The sequence below is a fragment of the Pelodiscus sinensis genome, chromosome 1 (assembly GCF_049634645.1).
Source record: "Pelodiscus sinensis isolate JC-2024 chromosome 1, ASM4963464v1, whole genome shotgun sequence".
NCBI classification, from domain to species: domain Eukaryota; kingdom Metazoa; phylum Chordata; order Testudines; family Trionychidae; genus Pelodiscus; species Pelodiscus sinensis.
This window is the reverse complement of record NC_134711.1, coordinates 246,791,038-246,815,259: the sequence shown is the minus strand read 5'-3', so window position 1 is coordinate 246,815,259 and position 24,222 is coordinate 246,791,038. Positions and strand designations below refer to the sequence as shown.

General features: G+C 44.6%; 1 protein-coding gene across 1 annotated transcript in view; it reads left to right on the top strand.

Annotated features, from left to right (window-relative positions):
• Window positions 1-24,222, top strand: part of ITGBL1 (integrin subunit beta like 1) — a 253,955-nt gene that overhangs the window by 157,928 nt on the left and 71,805 nt on the right. The window lies entirely within an intron of this gene.

Here is a 24,222-nt window from a genome sequence, read left to right as displayed (position 1 = left end):
TTCTTGCACTCTCCGTTTGAACAAAATTCCAGCATAATTGAAAGTGTCATGTCCCCAGCTTGTGTAAATTGGTATAACTCTATTGACTTTGATAGACCTACTCAGATATGCGCCGGCAGAGGATGTATTCCATGGACTGCAGGAGTGAGCCCTATACAACTGTTGTTCTTGATTGCCATTTTCTAATTGCCTGTTCACTTTTTAGTTACCTGTTCAAAAGCATTGACTGAAATAATTATTTATGAACAGACTTTTATAAAAATTAAATATGCAGTTTCAGATGTGCAATTGGGACAATATAAACACAAATAAAATGCAAGAGGGAAAATATCATCTAAAAGAGAATGGATTCCATTCATTTTGACTGATCAGAATGTGAGATATGATTCTGCTCTCAGTAGACTAGAAAGGTAAATATGATATAAGCTTTTTTTAGAATTGGTATTTGAAGTTGTTATGAGATAGTAGGCAGACTTCATTTGCTGGAGAAGCGGTGAAGCTACTTCTAAATTATTGCATCAAACCTTAAATGTCATTTAATTTGTGATTGCTTCTTTCACTAATTCTGTCTGCAATAACCAGGCGTCAAACTAAGGTCATAAGCTAATCACCCAAGTTAGCAGTGCCAAATTGACGTGCATCTATGATTTCCCCCCCACAAATGTAAAGCTGCTAATAACAGTTCTTGTGCAGAACTATTTAACTTTTACAAGAACTAGGAATTATCAGCTGCTTTTCATCAGGCTATGTGGGCAGAATATTGACCTTTTAACTGAGAAATAGCTGTCACAAGAGGAAGTGCCTTTGGGTGTGCTGGGAAAAGCATGTTTTGATTTGGCTAGGTTAGGAGGTTTTTAATATTACTAATACATTACACATCTGCAGTCAGTTAATAGAAGGAATGTCTGCACACAGCTGACCCATGCCAGCTGACTTAAAGTCACAGTGCTTGGGCTAAAGGCTATTCAATTGTGAGGCAGATATTTGGGCTCAGACTGAACCTATGTGGTGCCCTCAATTTCAAATCTGTAAGCTGGGGATAATAAGATTTCCCTACCTCACAGGGGAGATGTGATCATTAATGTTTTTTTTTATGGTTGATTGTCAGGTGCTCAGATACCACAGTGAAGAGGGGGATGTAAGTATATAAATAGCATAGACTAACAAGAAAGAACTAGATGCTAGAAGGTACAAAGATAGGTGGGGCCTCAAAGGAGGTTTTATGGATGTAGCCTTGGGACTGACTCCATAATGTATTAAACCGCTCCTGAAATGTAAGGGTTATTGTCCTAGAGGAACTGTTGAAATATCTTTAGTGTTGCTGGGCTGTTATTGGTATCAGCATATGATTTAAAAGATACTTTATTTGCTGAAATGTGAACCCTGACAACCAATTTAGTTCCGTGAGTAAATTTCTTTTGAGATTGGAGTGAGTTTTAAGAGTATTCTAATTTTTTGTTGCTCTTTCAATCTGTCCCTCTTCAAATTGGTTCTTTTCTCTTGTTTCTGATATCATAGACGTATTCACTGAGATTTTCAATGGAATAAACTTTCAATGAAACTTGGGCACCTAAATCTCTTAAGCCACTTAAAAATCCTTGCCTTTGTGCTCGATGTCCATACATTACAATTTTCACCACTTCTTGTAATGTTTTTTTTCTTAGCTAGGATTCAAGGAAAATTAGAGTAAATTTGCACTGCAGTATGTAGGAAATTATGCATATGATATCATTATTTATTGGGAATTTCATTTAGTAGGAGTTTATCTCTGGGTTAGAAGAGAGGACTCAGGAGATGCAGCTACTGTTTGTTTCAGTGCCACTTCAGATGTGTCCTTGAAAATCTACTCTCTGTGCCCCAATTTCTCTGTTAGTCAGCAGACATGATATTTAACCACTTATAAAACACACTAATATTTTTGAATATGCACTGCTAAATGAGGATAAAATATTATGATAATTCTTAATACACCTCACACCACACAGATAATGAACTCCTTAACCATAACACTAGAAAACATGGAGCAGAAAATTGTCTTTCATAGCTCCACTTTTTATATAAAATGCAGATGTGGGCTGAGTGTTTCAGGTGGAGAATGTTTAAACAGGAGACATTTTATCGTGATGCTGGAGTTCTAAGATTGTTCAACTACTTTCTAAGTGGTATTTTCATGCTGAAATGTTAAATGTAACTTAGAAGTGTTTTCTAATTCTTCACTTGAATAATTGCCAAAATAAACTCAATTCCTGGTGAAGAAGGCATAGAAAAAACATTCCATAGAAGCTTTGGCTGGACACTTCGAGGTTTTAGCTTATTTTGCAAAACTTTCTGATTTGAAAATAAAAATAATAAAAGAGTCAGAAATTCAACTTTCTATTTTTAAAATCTTGTGTAAAGGGCACACCAATGTGAGCCAGTCCAAGGAAAAAAAAGAGGAGGGATGGAAGAAGAAAAGGAAGAAAGCCTCTCAAAATCCCATATCAAAAGTATGCTAGATCTACATTACTTTTCTGAGACGAATATTCTGCTGATTTTTTAGAAAGTGTGTAATTGTGTATCATCAGTAGCACATCATTTTATTTATAGTACTTGGGAAAAATGGGCAAAATCATCGCTTCCACAAGAATTATCTGTGTAAAGGAATGTAAATGTTCCTTATTTTGAGTGATGCCTCAGTCTCTTCTTATTGAGGGAAGATGCTTGTTTTCTATTTTCGAGAAAACAAATGGGGAATATTTATCTCACACAGAAATGAAATCCAGTAATATTTGCTGACGTGTTTTGCAATCTTTGAGTGAAAGGCAAATTCAAAGTCTTATGCTTTATTTATTATAGACTATTGCGATATAAATATACTGATTAAAATATGCTTTGGACCAGTCAGGTAGTATAGGGGTGATGGATGATCTGGGCTGCCATGTAGCAGACCTGAATGTGATTCCTGTTGTTTGTGTCTCAGCTATCAATTTTTTCAGCTAAGTCAGAAGGCACATCAACTAGCTCCTCAGCTGGGGAAGGATGGTTAACTGTTTATCCTGGGAACATTGCTACAACTTACACTGCAATTCTCATTGATTTCAGGGAGATTTTCTTTCCCCTGGAATGTGGTATCTTGCAATGATGGTCAGTGATCTTGAGCTCATGGGTAATCAGCTAAATATAGACTATAAAACTCATCCAAGATTACTTTTATGGCTAACTGCTAGATCAGGGTGGGGAATCTTTTTAGGGTCACGGGCTACTGACCCACAGAAAAATCAGAAGCGGGCCACATACACTGGAGAAGAAAAAAAACCCCAAATCCTCACTGATGTGGCCCTTGACTGAAAAGGAGAAAGATACGCCCCACATTCCCCTTGCACACCAGAGCCTAGAGAAGCCCAGGCTAAGGATGTTAAGAAGCAGGTAATTTGCTAATTGCATAGTCAATACAATTTGTATCGACTACACAATTGGTTGATAAAGGTAGGCACTCGATCCCCTCCCTGCAGCTCTGAATTTTAAATGTAGTAAGAGCTGCCCAGCTTCTGGGGCTGGGGCAAACTGGGTCTGAGCAGTCCCAACTCACACCAGCTCCAGGACTCCTGCGACTCTGCCTCCTCTGCCCCCCTACACACCACGGAGATGATGCTGGGGAGAACCAGCTTTTAAGCTGTCTCCCCCCAGCACTGGCTCCTGCTTCCCCTCCCTCTTCTGGTGGGGGAAGCGAGTAGTTGAATAGTCACTCGCCTACCCGATAAGTTCAGGCTGGAGTGCCAGCATGGGGGGAAGGAGGGTTGGAGTGCCAGCTCAGGCTCTCCAATGCTGTAGGGAGCCTAAGACTCAGGGGCCAGATCCAGGCAACCTGGGGGCCTCATCCATTCCCTGGGCTGTAGGCTCCCAACCCCTGTGCTAGATGGATGTTTTAGTGGGCCTATACATTTAGAATGTATATTACAACATGTTTACATATACAAGGGGTGGTCAAACTGTGGCTCACAAGACACCTGCGACTCCTTTACTGTTAAAGTTTGGCTTGTGGAGCTCCCCATTCAGCATGACCCTCCTCTCCTCCATTCTCTACCTCCCAGAGATGGATGGGGAGAGAGAGCTCAGGACCTCTGCTCTGCAACCAGGTGGTAGAGTAGGGCTTCTGCGAAGTGGGGAGGGCATCTCGAGGCTCCAACCCCCACTGGCCATACCCTCTGGGGCTGAGGGCTTCAGCATGAACAAAGCTGAAACCCCAAGTCCTGGCATGTGTCTCCCAGCTCTTGAACATCTGAAGATTGTCAGGTGTGTCTCAGAGGGTCAGTAAGTTTGGCCACTCCTGACATATAATTTAGGTTGTTTATGAAATGAGCTTTGGTTGGTGTTTTTTTAATTCCAAAAGGTGTAAGTTTTGGGCTAAGAATGCATGTGTGTAACTGCACGCGCGCGCATGCACACACACACACACACACACACACACACACACACACACACACACAAACCCAGTTATAGAATACTGCCATTTTTATTATTCAAAGTGCAAGTTATTTTCTTGGGTTAGCAGTCATAGAGAGGGCATCAGCTGTACAAGACAAAAGAATTTCTGAGGCATGCCATATGCATGATGTATTCAGAATTTTCATAATCTATGCTTTTTTTTTAATTATTCGGATTCCTGTCATCAAAATAAGAGAATTAAAGAAAGAGAAAAAGGAGCACAATAAAAGAATTTTTTTAAGCACCTGAAGTAAATAAATTAGCATCTCTCTATATTTGCCTCAAGTCACCAAGGAATGAAAAAGGAGTAAAGAAGGAAAAGTAATAAACCCCAGTTTGATGATTACTATCAGTAGCACTGATGTAAGATTAGATTGAAAAGTTACAATATGCCCTCCTCTGTCTCAGGCAGAAACCCTGAGAGTCACAGATCTTTCCCCTGGTGTGTCTACACTAGCTCATTAATTTGAGCTAGATAGGCAAATCAGGCAACTGGAGTTGCAAATGAAGCCTGGGATTTAAATAGCCTGGGCTTTATTTGCATGTTCCCGTCCGGCCGCCATTTTTAAATCCCCCTTAGTTCGAACAAACTGCGCGTGGCTACATGCGGCAGTTCAAAGTTAAACCAAACTAAGACCTTAGTTCGGATTAACTGTTACTCCTCATGGAAAGAGGTGTAACAGTTAATTCGAACTAAAGACTTAGTTTGGATTAACTTTAAACTGCCGCATGTAGCCGCAGGCAGTTTGTTCGAACTAAGGGGGATTTAACAATGGCGGCCGGACGGGAACATGCAAATAAAGCCCGGGATATTTAAATCCTGGTCTTCATTTGCAACTCCGGTTGCCTGATTTGCCTACCTAGCTCGAATTAATGAGCTAATGTAGACATACCCTCAGTTACAGCTCCCTTACTGGCTTCCCTCTCACTCTTGGGGGAAGTAAACTGCTACTGGAGAAGGAGAACTGGCTGGCATGTTGGAAGAGTAGATCAAAGCCTACAATTATTCTTTATTGCTGTCTGCTCATTTCTTGCCTGCTTATGTAGATGTGTGAGAACAGTAACTCCATGGAGGATTCACTCCGATCTTTGCTTCAGTCTGTTATATGGATTACCTGTATTGAGGAATAAAGAAGCATTTCACATTCTGTACATTGTTGCATGCTACTATAAGGGCAGGTAAAAATTTTGCATTGGTAATTAGATAGCCTCTTAAGTTACATCAACCAGATTGTTTTAACCTCCAATAGTTCCTCTCTTATATAAAAGAAAAAAAGATTAAATTACAGCAGTGGGAATTTAGGTTCACTAGTACTAACTTCTAAAACTCAGTCTTTCAAATACCTCCTTTGCAGAATTATGTCACCAAGGGACTAGCCTCTAACCAGTCTTATTCACAGAGATTCAGGAACGCCTCTAATGTTTTATACACAATAACAATTTTTTTATTTATTTCAAAGTGTCTCAGTACTAGGGTAATGCTTTTCATAAAAAGTGGTTGTACTTTTAAAGAACATTATTGTACAAGAGGATCAGTTTCAGAGTTGAAGAACACAATAAAAATGAAATTCCACCTCAAAAGGAATGTCAGCACTAAAGGAAGCTGCTTATCCCTATCAGCTTTGCAGAACAAGACAAATTACTTTCATAACTTTATAATGGGGGGCACTCTGTTGAGCTTCTCTCTCAGGTTAAAAACAAGTGTCAAAAATAATAAAAAAAATCTCAACAAAGAGAACAGAAAACAATAAGGGAATTTTAGCTTATTTATGAGGAAAGCAGATGAAAGCTGTGATTTTAATCTGTTTTCTCTAGTCAGTCATCCTTCATGAAGGCAACCATTCTAAGGCAACCATTCTGGCAGTGACTCAAAGACAAACACCTAAGCTTCCTCGTGATATTACAGTTTTAATCCCTGTTCTGTATTTAGTTTATTTACTTTACGTGGCTGGTGAAAGAGACTGATTGTCTTTATAACTGCAAAAGTCTGCCTTTTGCCTTTATTCTGGAATTGGAGGTCTAAAACATTAAGCTTTTTTTGTCCTGCAGTGCTAAATAAAATAAAAAAATAACAGTTAAATTTAAAATTAAAAAGTTAAATTCTCAAAACCCATTTTCAGAGCTTGAAAATCAGTAGTGCTCAGGCACTTAGGTTACTTAGGAAAAAGTGCAAATTCATTCTAATTTCTAATTTTAAAAATTACCAGTTGACTGATTCAGTGGAAGAACAATTGTACTCAATGCAATATTGAAGATTACTCATAGTGAATTGAGACATATGTGTAGCACTCATGTTCCTTAATGCATAATGTTAGAATAATACAAACTCGTATAGTTTGAAAGTAAAGGCTAGGGATAAAGGTTAGTGAGTAACATAGTTTTAAATTATGATGATATAGCAACTTTCCAGGGTAGAAACAACATCTACCAGAATGAAGATCTGATCCTGAATGGAGCATCTCTCAGTAGTACCATTTGCATAAATGTTGAATTTTAGTCCCACTTATAACAGTCTTTCGCAACTTTGAAACATGTATCAGCAAGGACTCAATTCCTTTAAGATGTTCTGCAACTTCCAATGAGTTGTACAGTGCATAGCAATTTCTGAATCATATCCATACACTGAGGTAAATAGCTTTACACAATACTGGAAGCAGATGCAATTATGGAATTGACTCTTTTGAGCTTTGAATAGGTGACCTTTCCTGGTATTTACAAGTATTGTTGCAAGGAAGCAAAAGGACTGCCACATGAAAATAAGGGCTAGATCCAAAGCTGTTGTAAGTCAAGAGTTGTAACTCCACTGATATCAGTGGAATTATGCTGATTTCCATAAGTAGTAGATTTGTCTCAATGTGTTTACAATTTCCCCTCCAATTTTATCAATGCAGAGTGTAATACTGAAATAGAAACTCATCACAGTGCCTTAACACAGTCAGTCAATTTAATTAAGTTCAGCTTGAGGGGATAAAATATTTTATAATATCATAACATGCTTAGCAATAAAAAAACCAAGACTATAATTTGGTGAAACTATGGGTTTAAGTAAAATAAAATTAAGTTATAGGCATTTCTATGGCACTCATTCTTGAAGTGTCTGAACATGAATTAAACCTGGCCAGGCCTCTGTGAGGGTATGTCTACTCTGCACGCTAATTTAGAAATAAGCTATTCCGGAATTTATTTTCTGGAAAAGCTTATTTCGAAATAGCACATCTACACACAAAAAGTGCATTGAAATAGTGCTTAGCTATTTTGAAATAGAGCATCCACAGTGATTGGACACTAACTTGCATGTAAGGCCACCCAGAACTACTTTAGGCAGGGCATCAGTCAGCAGTTACTTCCTGGAGCTGCTGCCTGAGGCTATCTGAGAGGTGTGCTTAAAGGGACCACTCTGTATAGCTGTTTCTCAGATTCTCCTCCTGCTTGCCTACCTCTCTGGAAAAGCAAAGCATATTCCCTGCCTTGCCCTGTGTTTGAACATCACAACACTCCCAGCTATGGAGCCAGAGCTGCCTCTGGGCACACAATGGCCCCTGACTGTCATGCTGCAGTTTCTGCAGCAGTTTCTGCAGGCTGTCCTCCTGGCCCTCAACCTCTGTCTGTGAGTGAAGCTCTTCCAGCTGCACCCCACTGTGCACTGCTGCTTCTGGTGGCTGGATACCAGTTACGACTGGTGGGACCGGTTTGTGATGGTGCGGTGGAATGACCAGCAATGGCTCCAGAATTTCCGCATGAGGAAAGAGACCTTTCTAGAGTTCTGTGCCTGCCATCCCCCAGAGAAGCAGGTCGCCATCACTATTTTGAAGCTCATCACTCCGGACAGTTACCGATTTGTTGGGAACCAGTTCAGCATTAGGAAGTTGACCGTTGGGGTCCTCATCATTCAGGTATGGAGCTCTTGGGCTGCAGTCCCAGGGAGGGGGGTGATGTGCTGGAAAGGGGAACCCTAGGGAAGAGAGGTGGAGGGTGGGGAGAAGCCCCCTTCCCTGGTCGGTTTTCCAGTCCCACCCTCACACAGCCCTGCTGACTGTGCCTTGCCCCTCTTTGCCTTTCCTCCAACAATCCCTCCCTTTCCCCCTCCACCCCTCTCCCTTGCAGAGACAATAACACAAACTTTTTGTTAAAAAAAAATGAACTGTTTGGTTATTTATTTGGGGTAGAAGTAACTGGAGAGGACTGGGGAAAGAACATGGAAGAGGAAAGGGCTGAGGGGGAAGAGGAGGATGAGAACCTTGCAGGAGTGGGGCGGGTAGGAGGGAGCTGGAATAGAGAGGAGGGGTGAGGAGAGGCCCAGGGCTGGGGTTGGCAGTGGTGCGTGGCTCGGATGGTTCCTCTGCTTCGTGTGTGGGGACCTCAGCAACTACGGGAGGGAAGGAGAGACTACAGGGAAAAACAAGAGGCGGGGCTGGAGCCAGGTCAGGCATGGGAGGAGGGGCAGGAGCTGGCATGGCGGGGGTGGGATGGGCGGGACTAGGAACTGAGACTGGGGCAGGAGCGACAGCAAGAGCAGGAGCTGACTCCAAGTGGGCAAAGGGACCCTGCATGGTCACACACATGGTCTCTCTCCACCACGGCATGTCCTCCCAGCGCCTCTGGTCCAGCATCTCATGCAAAGCCCGGCGCATGGAGATGTGCTCCTGCAGCAGTTCTTCCTGCATTCTCTGCTGCTTGTGGGTCTCCCAGTCTTGGGCGGCTGCCTCAGGTGGTGTTGCCCACCACCCTCTCCCAGCTAGTCTGCCTGGGGAGAATAAAGAGAGATGATCAGTCATCCCTGGAGACACTGTCCTTGAAGTGTTGCCCTTATCTGTGAGCCGAGACTGTCAGTTCTCGGGTCAGATTAAGGTGATGTCCTGGGAGCAAGGCCATGTATGGCATGGACGGCAGGTCCTTTTTTTCAGGGGCCCAGACATCCCCCACAACCACATCCTGGGTACAAGAAGGTGTGGGAAGTTGCTGGACACACTGGGATCCTGTGGCAGGAGGGGGGAAACAGGCGGTGCCTCAAGCATGCCTGTGTGCCATGTGTGGCACGTGTGTGTGTGTGTGTGTGTGTGTGTGTGTGTGTGTGTGTGTGTGTCCTTGTCCCCAGCCTCCTTCTAGTGATGGGTTGTGGTGGGAGGGTGTCCCAACTGGGTGTCTGACATGTGGCCAGCCTCCCCAGACCCTGTGAGCAGGAGCCCAGGGCTGCTCTGATGCAGCCTCCTGGGGCTGTATGGCCCAGACAGCCGCTGCACATGCATCCCCGGGAATGGACTGCAGCACAATTCCCCAGGCCGAGAAGGCTGAGCAAGGAGCTCACCCCCACTCCTCACCACCCACCACTTCCACCCTGTCTGTGTCATGTGCCTGAGATCACTCACCTAATGATCCTTCCCCAGCCTTGGAGGATGCCTGGGACACATCTAGGCAATGGGGAACTGGTTCCAGGGTCACCGAGTTCATGGTGCTGGCTGCTTCAGGGTCTTCCTCCTCCTCCTCCACATTAACCAACTCTGGCCCTTGGGCAGGTGACAACAGGCATCTCTAGTCCTGAGTCAACCACCGGGGTGGGGTGGGGGCTGTTCCACCCCCAGGATGCGTTGCAGGTTTTGGTAATACGAGCAGAAGTGTGGTTCTGCCCCAGAGTGGGAGCTGTGCTCCTTCGCCCTGGCGTAGCCCTGGCAGAGCTCTTTAACTTTCATCTGGACCTGCTCCTGGGTCCGGATGTGGCTCTTGGTGGCCAGGCTATTGGCCATGTGGCCATAGATATCGGCATTGCACCATCTGGAGCGGAGATCCTGAAGGTTTTCGTCCTCGCCCCACACTTCAATGAGGCCCAGGATCTCCATCCCAGACCAGGATGGCGTATGCCTCTTTCCACCTGGCAGGCTCCTGGGAGCCATCAGACTGCTCCCTGGGAGTGGGGGGAGGGCTCTTGGGGGCTCAAGGGTCAGCCGTGGTGTCCAGATGATGTGCTGTGGCAGCAGCAGTGTGGGTGGAGGCTGTCAGGGCCAGCTTCCTGCCACAAGCCCTTTCCCTTGTGGCTGCAGCTTTAAGGGTGGAGTGTAGATAGAGTGGCCAGCAGGGCACCTGTGGGATTTCCTGGAGGCCCCTTATTTTGAAACAACTCCCTGTGCCACATCCACATATGCCCTCTTCCAAAATAGCTATTTTGGAAGAGGCGTTATTCCTTGTGGAATGAGGTTTACAGAAGTTGGAATAAGCCGTTGGTTATTTCAAAATTATTTCAAAATAACGGAATTGCTGTGTAGACAATCACATTGTTATTTGGAATTAATGCTAGTTATCTCAAAATAATGGTACAGTGCACACACATGGAGGAAAGTACCATTATCCAGTTTTTACAGACAGGCATAGAAAGAATGAATGTCTTGCAAAAATTCACAAAGAATTACAGTGATAAGACCAGAGAATTTGAACCTCTGCCGCTTTGAATTACAGTTCTGTGCCTTAATCATGGGATCTGTTTTTTTCTAAAACTATTTCTGCATTCAGATCCAAATAAATAAAGGTAACTTTTGTACTTTTGCCCCCTTTGCTTGGGAATTACCAGATAAAGTGCACACACAAAAATTCCCAGCTGATAAAGTCTCAGGCTGTCAGCCCTGCAATGTGGGGCTCACGCTAACAGCCCCCAGCAGCAAGGGCTGAGCCAACAGCAACAGCAACACCAAGCAGCTCAGGCCAGACTTGTGTGTCAGCTATTCAGTATCTCATTTTCAGATTAGGGTAAATATGGTCACCCTAATATCACCTCACACATCTTGTCCCTCTAATATCCTGGGATTAACATACCTACAGCTACCTACAGCTACACTGGCTTCTGAACGAAGTCTATTCTGTAATCGAGCCTTGATTAACTATTATTAACTCATATCAGGCAGTTAAAATCAATAGGAGATTCCACTGTTATTGTTTCCTAAATGTTGATTGTTCCATGATTACCAGCAGGTCTTTGTGCCATGATTGGCTGTCTCATTTGTATGCAATGCTTAACAGTTAGCTGGACCATGGTGCTCTGTCTGACAGAGCAACGAACAGCAGAGCACAGTACAAAACATATGACAAGAATCCATACCTCTTGTATTTGATACCAGTCAGATGTAAAAGAGAGCATCAAAACTTATTTGACATATGGCACTGATCACAATCTGCTTATGTTTGATGAGGTATTGTGTGCTTGTATGCTATGGGTAATATTTTCAAAAAGTGCCTAAATACAATTTGAGTTAGGGGCTTTTGAAAATCAAAACTATATTAATATTGTATAAAAGCCCCCATTATAGCTTCTAATCTGTGCTGTTTATATTTGAAAGAACATAGTTGGTACTCCAAAACTCTAGGCAAAGCTTTGCATAAGTGGATGCAGCAAATTGCTATTCTCAGAAGCAGACTTTCAATTTTGGAACATTTCCCTGTAGTGAATGACTATAAATATCGTAACTGTCATTACCTAATCAAAGAGTGGACTGACATTAATTTGTGTTCGCCTTCCTTCTGAATCTTTGACTAGTCTGTCTCTTCCATCTGATTTGATAGTGAGCTGAATATAGCAATGGAGTATTTCAACATCTCTGATGGATGGTGGGAATTTGCAGAGTCTGGAAGAGACTCTGCAAGCTCTCACCTTTGGGAGAGAATACTGTTGAGAATGCTTAATGAAAAACTTTTATTGCAAGCCTCCACCTAGCTAACACTTTCACACAGAATGTGCTATAATGATTTGTGAATAAGACATTTAGCAAAGTAGACACTAACGTGAGTGCTTCCTATTGGAGAAGATCTATCTAAGTAAATTTCAAACATAACAGTGTGTTAGTTTTGTGTAAATGCTTAATCCTGCTTTGTCTCACTTAAGAAGTTCTGCTTGGCTTGATGTCAGGATCTGTCCTCACTAGAACAGGTCTGAAAATATTTAGGCTTTTTCCGTTAAACACTTAAAACTTGTAATTCAAAATACAGTAAGGGTTCACTCAAGTTTTTTTTTTTTTTTTTTTTAAGTTTTCTGACTAAAAATCAGGGTTTTCTTTTTCGTGGAAAGCAGACACTTTCTGTTAAAGTATTCAGTTTTGTCAAAATCCCAGTTTTCCATCAGAAAAAGTTTTGTTATCAGCCCTGGTGGTAGCCAAATTTCAACCTGATTAATTTTAATCTTCTCTAATTCCTTCATAGTTCCAGCTGGAGACATTTATCTCCTAACAATTCTGCTATGTAGTGTTTCTGGTGCAACATGAGTTAGTCCATGTTCGCTTCAGGGGTGGTTGCATTTCATTATAGAAAGAGCGAATCCTAATGTGAGATCCTTTAGTATGAAAGGCGTTGTCAGTTTCAGATATTCTAGGGTGTTGGTTTTAGTGATTTAGTTTAGTTTAATCAAGAGTGCCATTTTGGGGGGGGGGGGGAAAGGGTGGCGAGGTGCAGCAGCCGTGAGTTCCAGGATGCAGCTACCTTATCATCCCATTCCCTGGACTATCAGGGAGTGAGGGGAAAGTACTTGCATTCTGTGCATGCCTCTCATACCTGGCTGGTGAGTTCCCTTCATCAGCCAGGTGTGAGAGACACCCTTGAGATTAATCCTAACAAATGTTGTCATTCGCGGGTCACTTTTTAATCAGTGTGAAGACGAGCAATGTGGCAGTGATTTAAAAGAGAAAATAAGTGGGGAAGTGGGAGGAAAAAAAGCGTCATTCAGCTCCTTCCTGGTTAGGTGAACTGTAGAAAACCTTTACTATGATAACACCAGTGCAGCTGACAGCCCCATCAGGACCCTAGGCACAGGAATGTGGCCGTCTAGGGCAGGATAGCTGCCAGCCTGTCCACCAAAGGCCACATGCGAACCCAGGAGCAGGTTTGCATGAAAATCAAGTTGGTCCAGTGAGACCCCCGACCCTGAGCCCTGAGCTTAGAACATACGAATGGCCGTACTGGGTCAGACCAAAGGTCCATCTAGCCCAGTAGCCTGTCTGCCAACAGCAGCCAGCACCAGGTACCCCGGAGGGGATGGGCCGAAGACAATGACCAAGTGATTTGTCTCATGTCATCCATCTTCAGCCTTCCACAAACAGAGGCCAGGGACACTGTTCCTACCCCCTGGCTAATAGCATTCCATGGACCCAACCTCCATGAATTTATCTAACGTCTCTTTAAACTCTGTTATAGTTCTAGCCTTCACAGCCTCCTGTGGCAAGGAGTTCCACAGGCTGACTATGTGCTGTGTGAAGAAGAACTTTTGCTTATTAGTTTTAAACCTGCTGTCCATTCATTTCATTTGGTGTCCTCTAATCCTTCTGTTATGGGAACTAATGAAGAACTTTTCTTTATTCACCCTCTCCACACCACTCATGCTTTTATAGACCTCTATCATATCCCCCCCCCCCCCCGTCTCCTCTTTCCTAAGCTGAAAAGTCCCAGTCTCTTTAGCCTCTTTAGACCTGTTCCAAACCCCTAATCATTATAGTTGCCCTTTTCTGAACCCTTTCCAAGGCTAAAATATCTTTTTTGAGGTGAGGAGACCACATCTGTACACAGTACTGAAGATATGGCGTACCATAGTTTTATACTTCCCCTCCTCCTCCTTCCCCTGGCTTCCCCCTTCCAGCTCCCTCCTCCCAGGTTTCCCCCTCCCCTCTTCCACCTCTCTTTCACAGTCTCCCCAGAGGTTAATCCCCCCCCCCTCCCCAGTTTTGTTAATTAAAGAGAATTTCTATTTTTGAACACACATGTCCTTTATTTTTTTACATCAGGAAGGGGGGGCTAGAGAGGGGTAAATGGAAGGAGGTGAGGGAGGAATGGGGCACGAGCCCCCGATGGGGAGGACTGGGGTGGCTCTTCGGGCTCCCCGGGGTGGAAGCTCTCCTGCAGGGTGTCCTGGATCCTGACAGCCCCCCCAATTGACACCCCCCCCGGATGGCAGCCTGCGGCAAGTGCAGCCAGGCTGATGGCCGAGTGCTGTGATGTGCCAAGTGTGGGCACTCAGGGCACTCCAAGTCAGGACTGCTTTGCTGTCCCTCATCGAGATAGACAAGCAAGCGGGGAGCCCTGAGAACTGTCTGTCCAGGGTGGGAGTCGGGTCCCTTTAAGCACAGCCCTCGGTCAGCCTGGGGCAGCAGCTCCACATTCTAAGTCCTAACCTGATGCCCTGCCAGCACTGGTTCTGGCCAACCTTAACTTCGGTTCAGGGTCCACTCAATGTGGACATGCTATTTCGAATTAGCAAAACGCTAATTTGAATTAGTTTTTAGGTCTAGATGCACTAATTTGAATTAGCTTAGTTTGAATTAACTCATTCGAATTAAGTTAGTTCGAATTAGTGCTGTGGTTTAGACATACCCTCATAGTATTCTTGCTGTTGGTTATGTACTGGCTCCCTGCATTCTTTTATGAATGGTGTGTTTCACTCCGTCTTCCTTCCTTTATCATCTGTACAGTCACATATATCTTCTTGTTAAGCTGAGGGCAGTTGTTCAACTCCTTACACAGTTTGTCTAAAACTAGGTTTCTCGCCTTTCTGACTGCTTTCTCGGTGCCTGTGTAGGTGGCAATTGTTTCTTCCAAAGGGTCATTCATTGAAATCAAACCATAGAATACCACTTTTCTGACTTTTTTCTGATTTCAGACTTTCTGCATATTTCCTTGTTCCCCCACTATATTTCATGAATAGTCTACCCAGCTATGCAAGGGCAGACTGGCCCGGTGGGCCACCCAGTGGGCCATCCTCCGAAGGGCCAACCGAAAGGCCAGCTGCAGGCTGCTGGAGGAGGAGGGGTATTGTGATGGGGCACCGCAGCCCCGCACTTGAAATTCCCCGGCACTGCGCGCCGGCCATGTACGGGGCACAGTGGGGCCAAGCGAGCCCACGCACAGAGTGCTCAAATGCCGCACAACATGTGAGAGGGGAGACGCCCGGGCATGGCGTGACGTCACGGCCCGGGACTTTAAAAGCACTCGACCCAGAGTTGCACTGTGTGGCCCAGCTCGAGGCCCAGCACGTGGTCTGGAGCCCCGGAAACAGCTGGGTCTCCATCACAGTCTCAAGCCCCACAAACTGGAAGGTAGTGGTGGTGGAGGGGGGAATAGGAGGAAGGGGTGGGAGAGGAAGGAGCTTGTGCTGAGGAGAAGAGGGCAGGTCAGGAGAAGAAAGGGGAAGGTACCAAGGACACATGTAGACTACATGGCTCCGTCGACAGAGCCATGTAGATTTGTTTACTCAGCAAAGGGAAATGAAGCGACGATTTAAATAATCGTCACTTCATTTAAATTAAAATGGCTTCCGCGTTGTGCCGATCAGCTGTTTGGCGGCACAGCGCTGTAGTCTGGATGCTCCGCGGTTGACATCAAAGGCATTTGTTGACCTCCCTGTTATGCCTCGTGGGATGTCATTTCCCTTTGCCTACAACCCTAATCTACATGGCTCTGTCGATGGTGCCATGTAGTCTAGATGTACACCAAGGGACAGGATGAAGGAGAGACAAATGCCAGGGGCCAAGTGGAGACAATGAGGTAAAGGGCAGGAGTGGAGGTGTCAGTGAGAGGGGGGACAGGGTGATGCTGGGAGAGGGAAGGTTAGAGAGGGAAGTGCTGGGATAAGGCTTGAAAGAAGGGTTGGGCATGAGGAAGGTGGGGATGGAGCAAGTCATGTGTGAGGGCACAGGAGCATGAGGGAAACGGGGAACAGAGGGTGGTGAGGGGTGGGGCATCAGGGAAAAAGAGGGCAAAGGGGGCAGGGGCAGTGAAGGAAGGGGGAGGCACCAGGAGGGTGCAGGAGTAAGGAAAGGTGCAGGTGCCAGGGATTCTGGGGGTGAAGCAGAAGTGCAGACACCTGCAGGGGAGGGACCAGCACCAGAGGAGAGAGGCAGGGCAGGTGTGTAGAGGAAGGTGTTAGGAGAGGGGATGAGGAGAGGTAGCTCATCTGATCAGAGTGGCACTACTGGAGGAGTGGGCACAGGGAGGAGAGAAGGACTGATGAAGGGGGGCAGGTCTCAGGAGGATTGAGGGCAGTGAGAAGGGCAAGAGTCCATGTCAGGACAGCAGAGGAGGGTGAGGTGTTGGGGGCAGTAGGCAGCAGAGGGAAAAGGTAGAGGTTTATGAGATATTTATTAATAACTTGGGTGCCACAGTGGCACATCCAAACAAGCCACATGAACTCAGTACTGGTGCACAACACAAAATTCATTATGCTCATGGGAGGAAACTCTTAGAGGGAACACTTCCCCCAGCCTCTCTGCCCCCGAGTTAATGTCGCACACATTGGGTTAATGCAATTGCAGGACAGTTGCATGAGGGAGGCTTGGTGGGGGCCTATTGGTAGGAGGATGGTGGGAAAAGTCCTTAGAGGAGTCACATGACACCTTTTACTTCTGGTCATGTGTCCACTTGCCCCGAGAGTGTTACCTCCAGAGGCCTGGCTAATGGGAGTCAGGGTGTGTGGCTAATGGGGGCCAGAGGGTATGGCTAATGGGGGTCAGGAACATGGTTAATAGAGGCTGAGGTGTGGCTAATGGGGGTCAAAGAGTAAATTAAAAAAAATTGATGTGAAAAAGTGGGCTGTTCTCAACCCATTTCCCAAGCCTATTTTGATTGCCAGTCCGCCCCTGCAGCTGTGTCCTTTCTTATAACATCTCAGCTTTTTAGATCAGAATGTTTTTAGAGCTAAGCAAACTGGAATAGCAGAAGAAGAGCATTTGTTTCTTTTGGTGCACACCTTGGCTGTGTCTAAACTACATCCCTTTCTCAAAAAAGGGATGTAATCTAGACACAGCTCTTGTGACTATCTCACAGTCATGCTGTGCAGGTCTCATTAGTGAAAAGCTCACGTTCTGTTCATTTGTCAGTTGTGACCATCACCGCTAAGATATTTTTCTGGGATACGACTATTTCTACAATCCTTACCCATTTTCCTTTGTTTTATCCTGATTAGCCACAAACCTATTTATATTCTTACTCCATTGTTTTGGTATGTGTAAAGATTACTTTCTCTTGTCTTAAATCAAGCATTATCAGTCACGCACTGATTGCCTTAATGCATGTTAAGCAGTGTAGCCTTCTCTGGATTCCATGAGTCCAGTATCCAGTCATGGCCTGATACTTGATCCTGTATCAGTGTTAAAATCTTTCCAAGTGAGCAGTAATTCCTCTAGTAGAGCCATGTCTGCTAGCTTTTTCCAGATCTGTTTAATCTCTCCATTGTCTTCCTCACTTGTAGCCTAGGGCTATGTCTACACCGTGGAGCTATTTTGGGATACTGGATATATCCTGAAATAGCTATTCCACGTCTTTAAAGCAGCCTGCTATTTCAAAATAGATTTTCAAATAACAGACGCGCTATTCTGGCATCTCCGTAACCCTCATTCCACGAGGGTTAAGGGATGTTTCGGAATAACACTTTATTTCGAAATGTGGTGCTGTGTAGCCAGCACCAAATTTTGAAATAAGCTATTTCGAAATTACTTTGAAATAAGCTATGCCATTTGCAGTAAGGGTGTAGAGTAGATGCACCCCTATAGATATAGGACTTTGATAGGTAAGGCATAGGTATAAGTAATGTAGTACAAGCCACAAGGTCTATAAAAAAAGAACAGCTAAAATAATTAAGATACGAGGCTCAGAAAGCTTTAGTATAAGTTACTAACCAAGAGTAAGTCTGAAAAATCATAAAATATTCCAAGAAAAACTGCTATAATGATTGAACTGCCAGTAGGTAATTACTACTCAAGACATCATTTTACACCAGCTTGGGATTTTTTAGTTAAGGACATCAACAGATGTCTAATCACAAGGATGCTGTAGTAACTAATTGACCTAGGAGAAGGCTTGAAAGAAGGGGTGGGCACGAGGAAGGTGGGGATGGAGGAAGGCATGTGTGACGGCACAGGGGCATGAGGGGAATAGCCAGACTGCATTGCCTTTTCTGCTCAGAAAATTATTTTTAACATGTGTTTAAGTTCAAGTTCTTCTTTATTGTCTGTCTACATCCTCTTCATCTAAATCAAACTGTGAGATACCAATAAAAAGGACATTACTAGTAAACATAACTACCTCGTACTAGATCATAAACCCTATGAAATGTACCAGATTTTCATTTATCTAGTTTTAATATTAAAAGCTTATTGTGAAAAAAAAATTTCAATTCCAGAGGCAGCCTGAAAAAAGTAAATTCTACATTAAAGAAGCTACTCTATTATAATACTAGCTGGAGTTACCCGGCGTTGCTTGGGAAACTGGAGGAACAAAATGTAGAAAAACAGTAGTCCATTATCTTTTTTTGAATGGTAGAAAAGTTGCACTGATTTCTATAGGCAGGGCTCGACAAATATGCTCGCCTGCTCACCCATGGTGAGTAGATATTACTAGCTGGCGAGTAGCTACAGACATAGGCGTGCACACTACGGGAGGCACGGCCCCATCCGCCAGCTGGGTGGAGAAGCGGAGCACCACCGGGGAGGGGGAAGTGTGGCAATTCTCGCCGCTGGGTTGCCTGTGTGCAGTTCTAGCGGGAGGAGGCAGGACGCAAGCCAGAGGGTGGGATGCCGGCAGACACCAGGACGCTGGCGTGACGTGGCATCGTGATGTCACAGCCGGCAACCGCTGGATTCAAAAAGGCTCTGGCGGCCCCACAAACTGGAAGGAAGAAGCCAGGTAGGGGAGGGGAAGGGGGAAAAATAGAGGGAAGGGACTTGTGCTGAGGGGAGGGGACAGGTCAAGAGAAGAAAGGGGAAGACACCAAGAGACAGGGTGGAAGAGAGACAAATGCCAGGGGACCAAGTGGAGACCATGAGGAAAAGGACAGGAGGGGAGGTGTCAGTGGGAGGGGGGAAGGGTGATGCTGGGAGAGGAGAGGGTAAGGGCATTGCGAGTTAGAGGGGGGAGGGGAAGATGCTGGGAGAAGGCTTGAAAGAAGGGGTGGGCATGAGGAAGGTGGGGATGGAGGAAGGCATGTGTGAGGGCACAGGGGCAGAGGGTGGTGAGGGGATGGGCATCAGGGAAAAAGGGCAAAGGGAGCAGGAGCAGTGAGGGAAGGGGGAGGCACCAAGAGGGTGCAGGTGCCAGGGGATTCTGGGAGTGAAGCAGAAGGGCAGACACCTGCAGGGGAGGGACCAGCACCAGAGGAGAGAGGCAGGGCAGGTGTGTAGAGAGAGATGTTAGGAGAGGGGATGAGGAGGGGTAGCTCACCTGATCAGAGTGGGGCTACTGGAGGAGTGGGCACAGGGGGGAGAAAAGGGCTGGTGGAGGGGGGCAGGTCTCAGGAAAGCTGAGGGCAGTGAGAAGGGTAGGAGTCAGGACAGCAGAGGAGAGTGAGGGGTTGGGGGGCAGCAGGCACCAGGGGACCTGATGGAGCAAGGGGAGGAGACATGACAGAAGAGGGAAAAGGTAGAGGTTTATAAGATATTTATGAATAACTTGGGTGATATTTATTAATAACTTATTAGTAATTACTGTTTTTATTCTTTTAGGAATTTATGCCATTAAAACACTTTTTTTGTGGGGGGTGGCAAGTTCCTTTTTTGTCTGGCGTGTAGGGTTTTGCATAATTTGTCGAGCCCTGTTGATAGGGATTAAAATATAGGTCCACGTCATCCCTGGAGGGAGGGGTCCAACCCTGGGTTGAGAGGAGGTTACATGCGGGAGGGGCACCCCAGCTCACGCCCAGGGCTGCATGTGCCGTGGGGGGCAGGGTGAGTGCCCGAGCCGTTGTGCACGTGGGGGTCGGGGCACTGTGTGCCAGTGCCAGGGGAGGGAAAATGGGTCACTTATGTAACCTCAAGGGTGAAAGGGGCGAGTCCCAGATGGCGTTGGGCGAAGCAGGCAGCGGGCACGGGACCTTGATCTCGGGCCCAATCGGATCCAAAAGTACCTTAAAACCTTTTCTTGGATGAAAGGTTATCCCATGCAAAGTTTGGTTGTGTAGCTCTTATAATGTCCAAGTTATTAGTGCACAAATTTACAAACATTCTTCTTTATATATTAGATTAATGGATGCCTAATCTTGCTGAAACATGAGGTGCAAGGACATGCAAACAGCAGCTAGTATCCTCATTTGTCTTAACTACATGGATAGTTAAGCAATGGAATAGGCTTTCAAGAGCGGTTTCAGAATCCCTGTCACTGAAAGGTTTTTAGAACAGGTTGGACAACAAACACCTCTTAGGCTACGTCTACGCTGCAGTGTTTTGCCAGCAGAGAGTATGCTAATAAAGCACTCATTAGCATTTGTCACGCAGTCATTTGCAAATTCTCTGCCAATGCTTTTTGCACAAAACAAGCAGTATAGATGGGTCTGTTTGCACAACCCCCCCTTTTGCACGAGATCATTATGCTTCCAAAAAGGAGGCATAAGGATCTTGCGCAAAAGAGGTTTTTTGCACAAAATGGACCCGTCTACACTGCTTGTTTTTGCGCAAAAATCTCTTGTGCAAAAAGTATCTGCAGAGAATATGCAAATGACAGCATGACAAATGCTAATGAGCGCTTCATGACAAATGCTAATGAGATAGTTCGAACTACGGGCATTTAAAAACGACGGTGCCCGGGAACATGCAAATGAAGCCCGGGATATTTAAATCCTGGGCTTCATTTGCAAGTTCGAATGCCTACATTAGCCACCCTAATTCGAACTAGGGTGGCAGTGTAGACATACCCTGAGATCTTTTTTATAAAGCGCTATGTAGAACTCTGGGGTAGAACTGGGAATAGGACCTGGGTGTCCTACTCCTGGTTCACTAGTTGATGTTAAGTCACAAACAACCTGAACTGGATTTTAACTGAAGGTGGAAGGTCCTACATCCTACTTATGAACATCTGAGCCTTTCAGGCCTACCACTCCTTACACTTTAAACACAAGCTAATACACAAAGCTAATACAAAATGTTGTTTTTTTTTCCCTTGTAAGGCAAAACCCTTTATCACTTAGGGGGCATAAAAGGCTCTAAATGCAGCACATTTCTGCAAAAGTAATACTCAGTGGTGGCTTTCTCCATGGCACTGCAGCAGTGGTCCCTCTAATCTTTTCCATCTATGTGCAGATTTTTTTCATGCGTGTGCAGAATACATTTTTATGTGCACCAAGGCATGTATGGCTGCACCACGAGTAAAAACAAAAAACCTAGGTGTGGGGGCTCTATTAATTAGCTTGGCAGCCTTTGAATCTCTTTAGAGTGGCCTCTCAAGTCCACAGCTTACAAGGAGCATTGTACTGCAAAAAAGAAATTAGGTAGAAGAGCCAGAGAGAACAAATGCTTCCAGTATGTCCATGACTGTGTGGTTCCATTGGCCAGATGTGTAGGTGAGGGAGAATAGGCAATGGGTGGTACTCCATTAACTAGAAAAATAATTCCATATGCTCCAGCCATCATGTAGTTAGCATCCGTGCAGGGTATTTACTGAAGGCAAGGTTTTGATATCCTTGCTCCTGTTGGATAGCACCTGGAGCCCTGGTCTAGACTTTGAAATAACTCTCCTTATTTTGAAATAACAACGGGCGCATCCACACTATTAAGCTCCTTATTTTGAAATAATGGGCTAGTCATTTTGAAATAATAACTCTTGCTTTCCACGTGGAATAACTCTGATTTCAAAATAGTTATTTTGAAATAGCGCTAGTGTGGATGCTTCAGTGCTACTATTTCAAAATGACTACTCCCCAGAGTCATTCAGACTAATTATTTCCCAGTGCTTCCTGGGGCTCTAAGTTGAAGTAGTACATCTGCATGAATGGAACCTGCCTTGGACTAATTTTGAGGCTTCTCTGCAGTGTGGACACGCTATTTCAAAATTATTATTTGAAGTAAGTTATTTTGAAATTATTTCCTTTTGTATACATGCCCTGACCCACAAGTAGTTGCATTGACTGTAAGGTACTTTTTGAGGAGTAAAATATTACTCTGTGCAAGTGAGGATAGCAGAACGTTGCCATAAGGCACTGCCCTGGAGGCCCAGTCTTTGCTGCATTATTTGCAATAGCTGGACTAACATTTTGACATGATCACAAGTTCCCATAGCTTCTAATTAACTTTCCAATGACAGTAAAAGGGATTAATGCAGGTTGGGATCTTGCAAATATTGGAGGAACATTAGCACTTGGACATTTTGACTATAGATTAGTGCTTGCCAGCATTAAGTCTGGTTTTGATTTAACTCTCCATAACATTCAAATCAAACTGTACTTTAGCTGAAATATTTCTTGTGGTTAGCAAACAAAATTTGATTGGCTTGGTTTTCCGCAGTTCTTTTCCTCTATCAAAAATTTAGGAAAACTGCTTGTGGCTTATCATTAGTGAAATGAACCATAATTTGTTTCCTGTTGTATATTTTTTATAATCACAGATCCATCCATTCAAACTGTTATCCCTGACTGCATATAATTTCAGTTAGCTGCTGAACTATTACAATATATTTTATTCAGTTCAACTTGTTTTGGTCTCATATGTAAACCTCTTATAGTAAACAGGAAATAATCTCATTTTTTTCCTGCATTACTATGTGTGATCAAAGTGAGACTATTACTCTAAAGGCAACATTCACCTCAGTGGACAATACATTTTTGTTGGAAAATATTTACTAAATTTAGAATAATCTTCATATATTATTTCGCATGATAGATGGAGAGATTTGTTCATACTTTTCTGTGACTTCTGATGCTGACTTACTAGCAACTTTAATATTAGGTGCCATTGACTTCAAACACTTACATCATGATAATAAACGTATCAATGGTGAGTCATTATGGTCTCATCTATAAGATGGTTTGACTTGCAACATTGACCTGCACTCATCAGGGGCATGTCACTAATTTTGATTGGAGATCTCACATTCAGGATCACATCACTGTATCTACTTACTTCTTCATGAAAAGACAGATGACCAGTGATTGGATTGTTATGGACTTACTACAGCTTGAAGCTCTGTTAACTGGGATTCCCTAGTCTGGCAACATCCATGGTCCAGCTGGGCTTCCGGGCTGCCTGGCGAGCTACAGCTGACCTGCTAGGTACAACACAGTGGGGCTGTCTGGCGGGGCCAGGAGCCCAGTGCACTGCAGCAGGGCTACCTGGTGCATCCAGGAGCCTGGCTCACCGCAGCAGGGCTGCCCAGCATGTCCAGGAGGAGCCTAGTACACCACAGCAGGGCTCCCCAGTGTGTCCAGGAGCCCGGCTCACCACAGCAGGGCTACCCAGCTTGTCCAGCAGGAGCCTGGCACACCGCAACGGGGTGCCAGGTGTGGTCAGGAGCCCAGTAAATAGAGCTGACCTGCCTGGCTTAGCAGCAGGGGGGAGGGGGCAAGACTGGTAGGGCAGCAGTCTTAGTGCAGGAGGGAGGCAGCCAAGAGACCAGTGGCCGGTCCAGGGCTGGAGGGAGGGCAGTAGAGGTGGCCAGACATGGCTTCCACTGATCCAGCAAAATCCCTCTTCCGGGTCAAGTCTGGAAGGGTGCCAGATCAGGGAGGTACAACCTCTAGTGACAGTTCTATTGCATTTCAAGTAATCTGCTAAACCAAAATGGGGGTGGGTGGAAAAAAGGAAGTGATAAGGAGGGGATGAATAATAAAAAGTGCAGAACAATTTTTTGTATTATAAGTTTTAATAGCTCTTTGAAGAATGAGAGGTGGTGATGGCAACCAAACAAAAGAAAATAATGGAGCTGAAAAAAAGACTACAGTATATTACACATATAAGTGGATTAATTAAAATTAATAGTTTTTCTGAGTTCTTAAATTAGATGCTTAATTATGAGTTGTTTCATCAAAGCAAAATTTTCAGA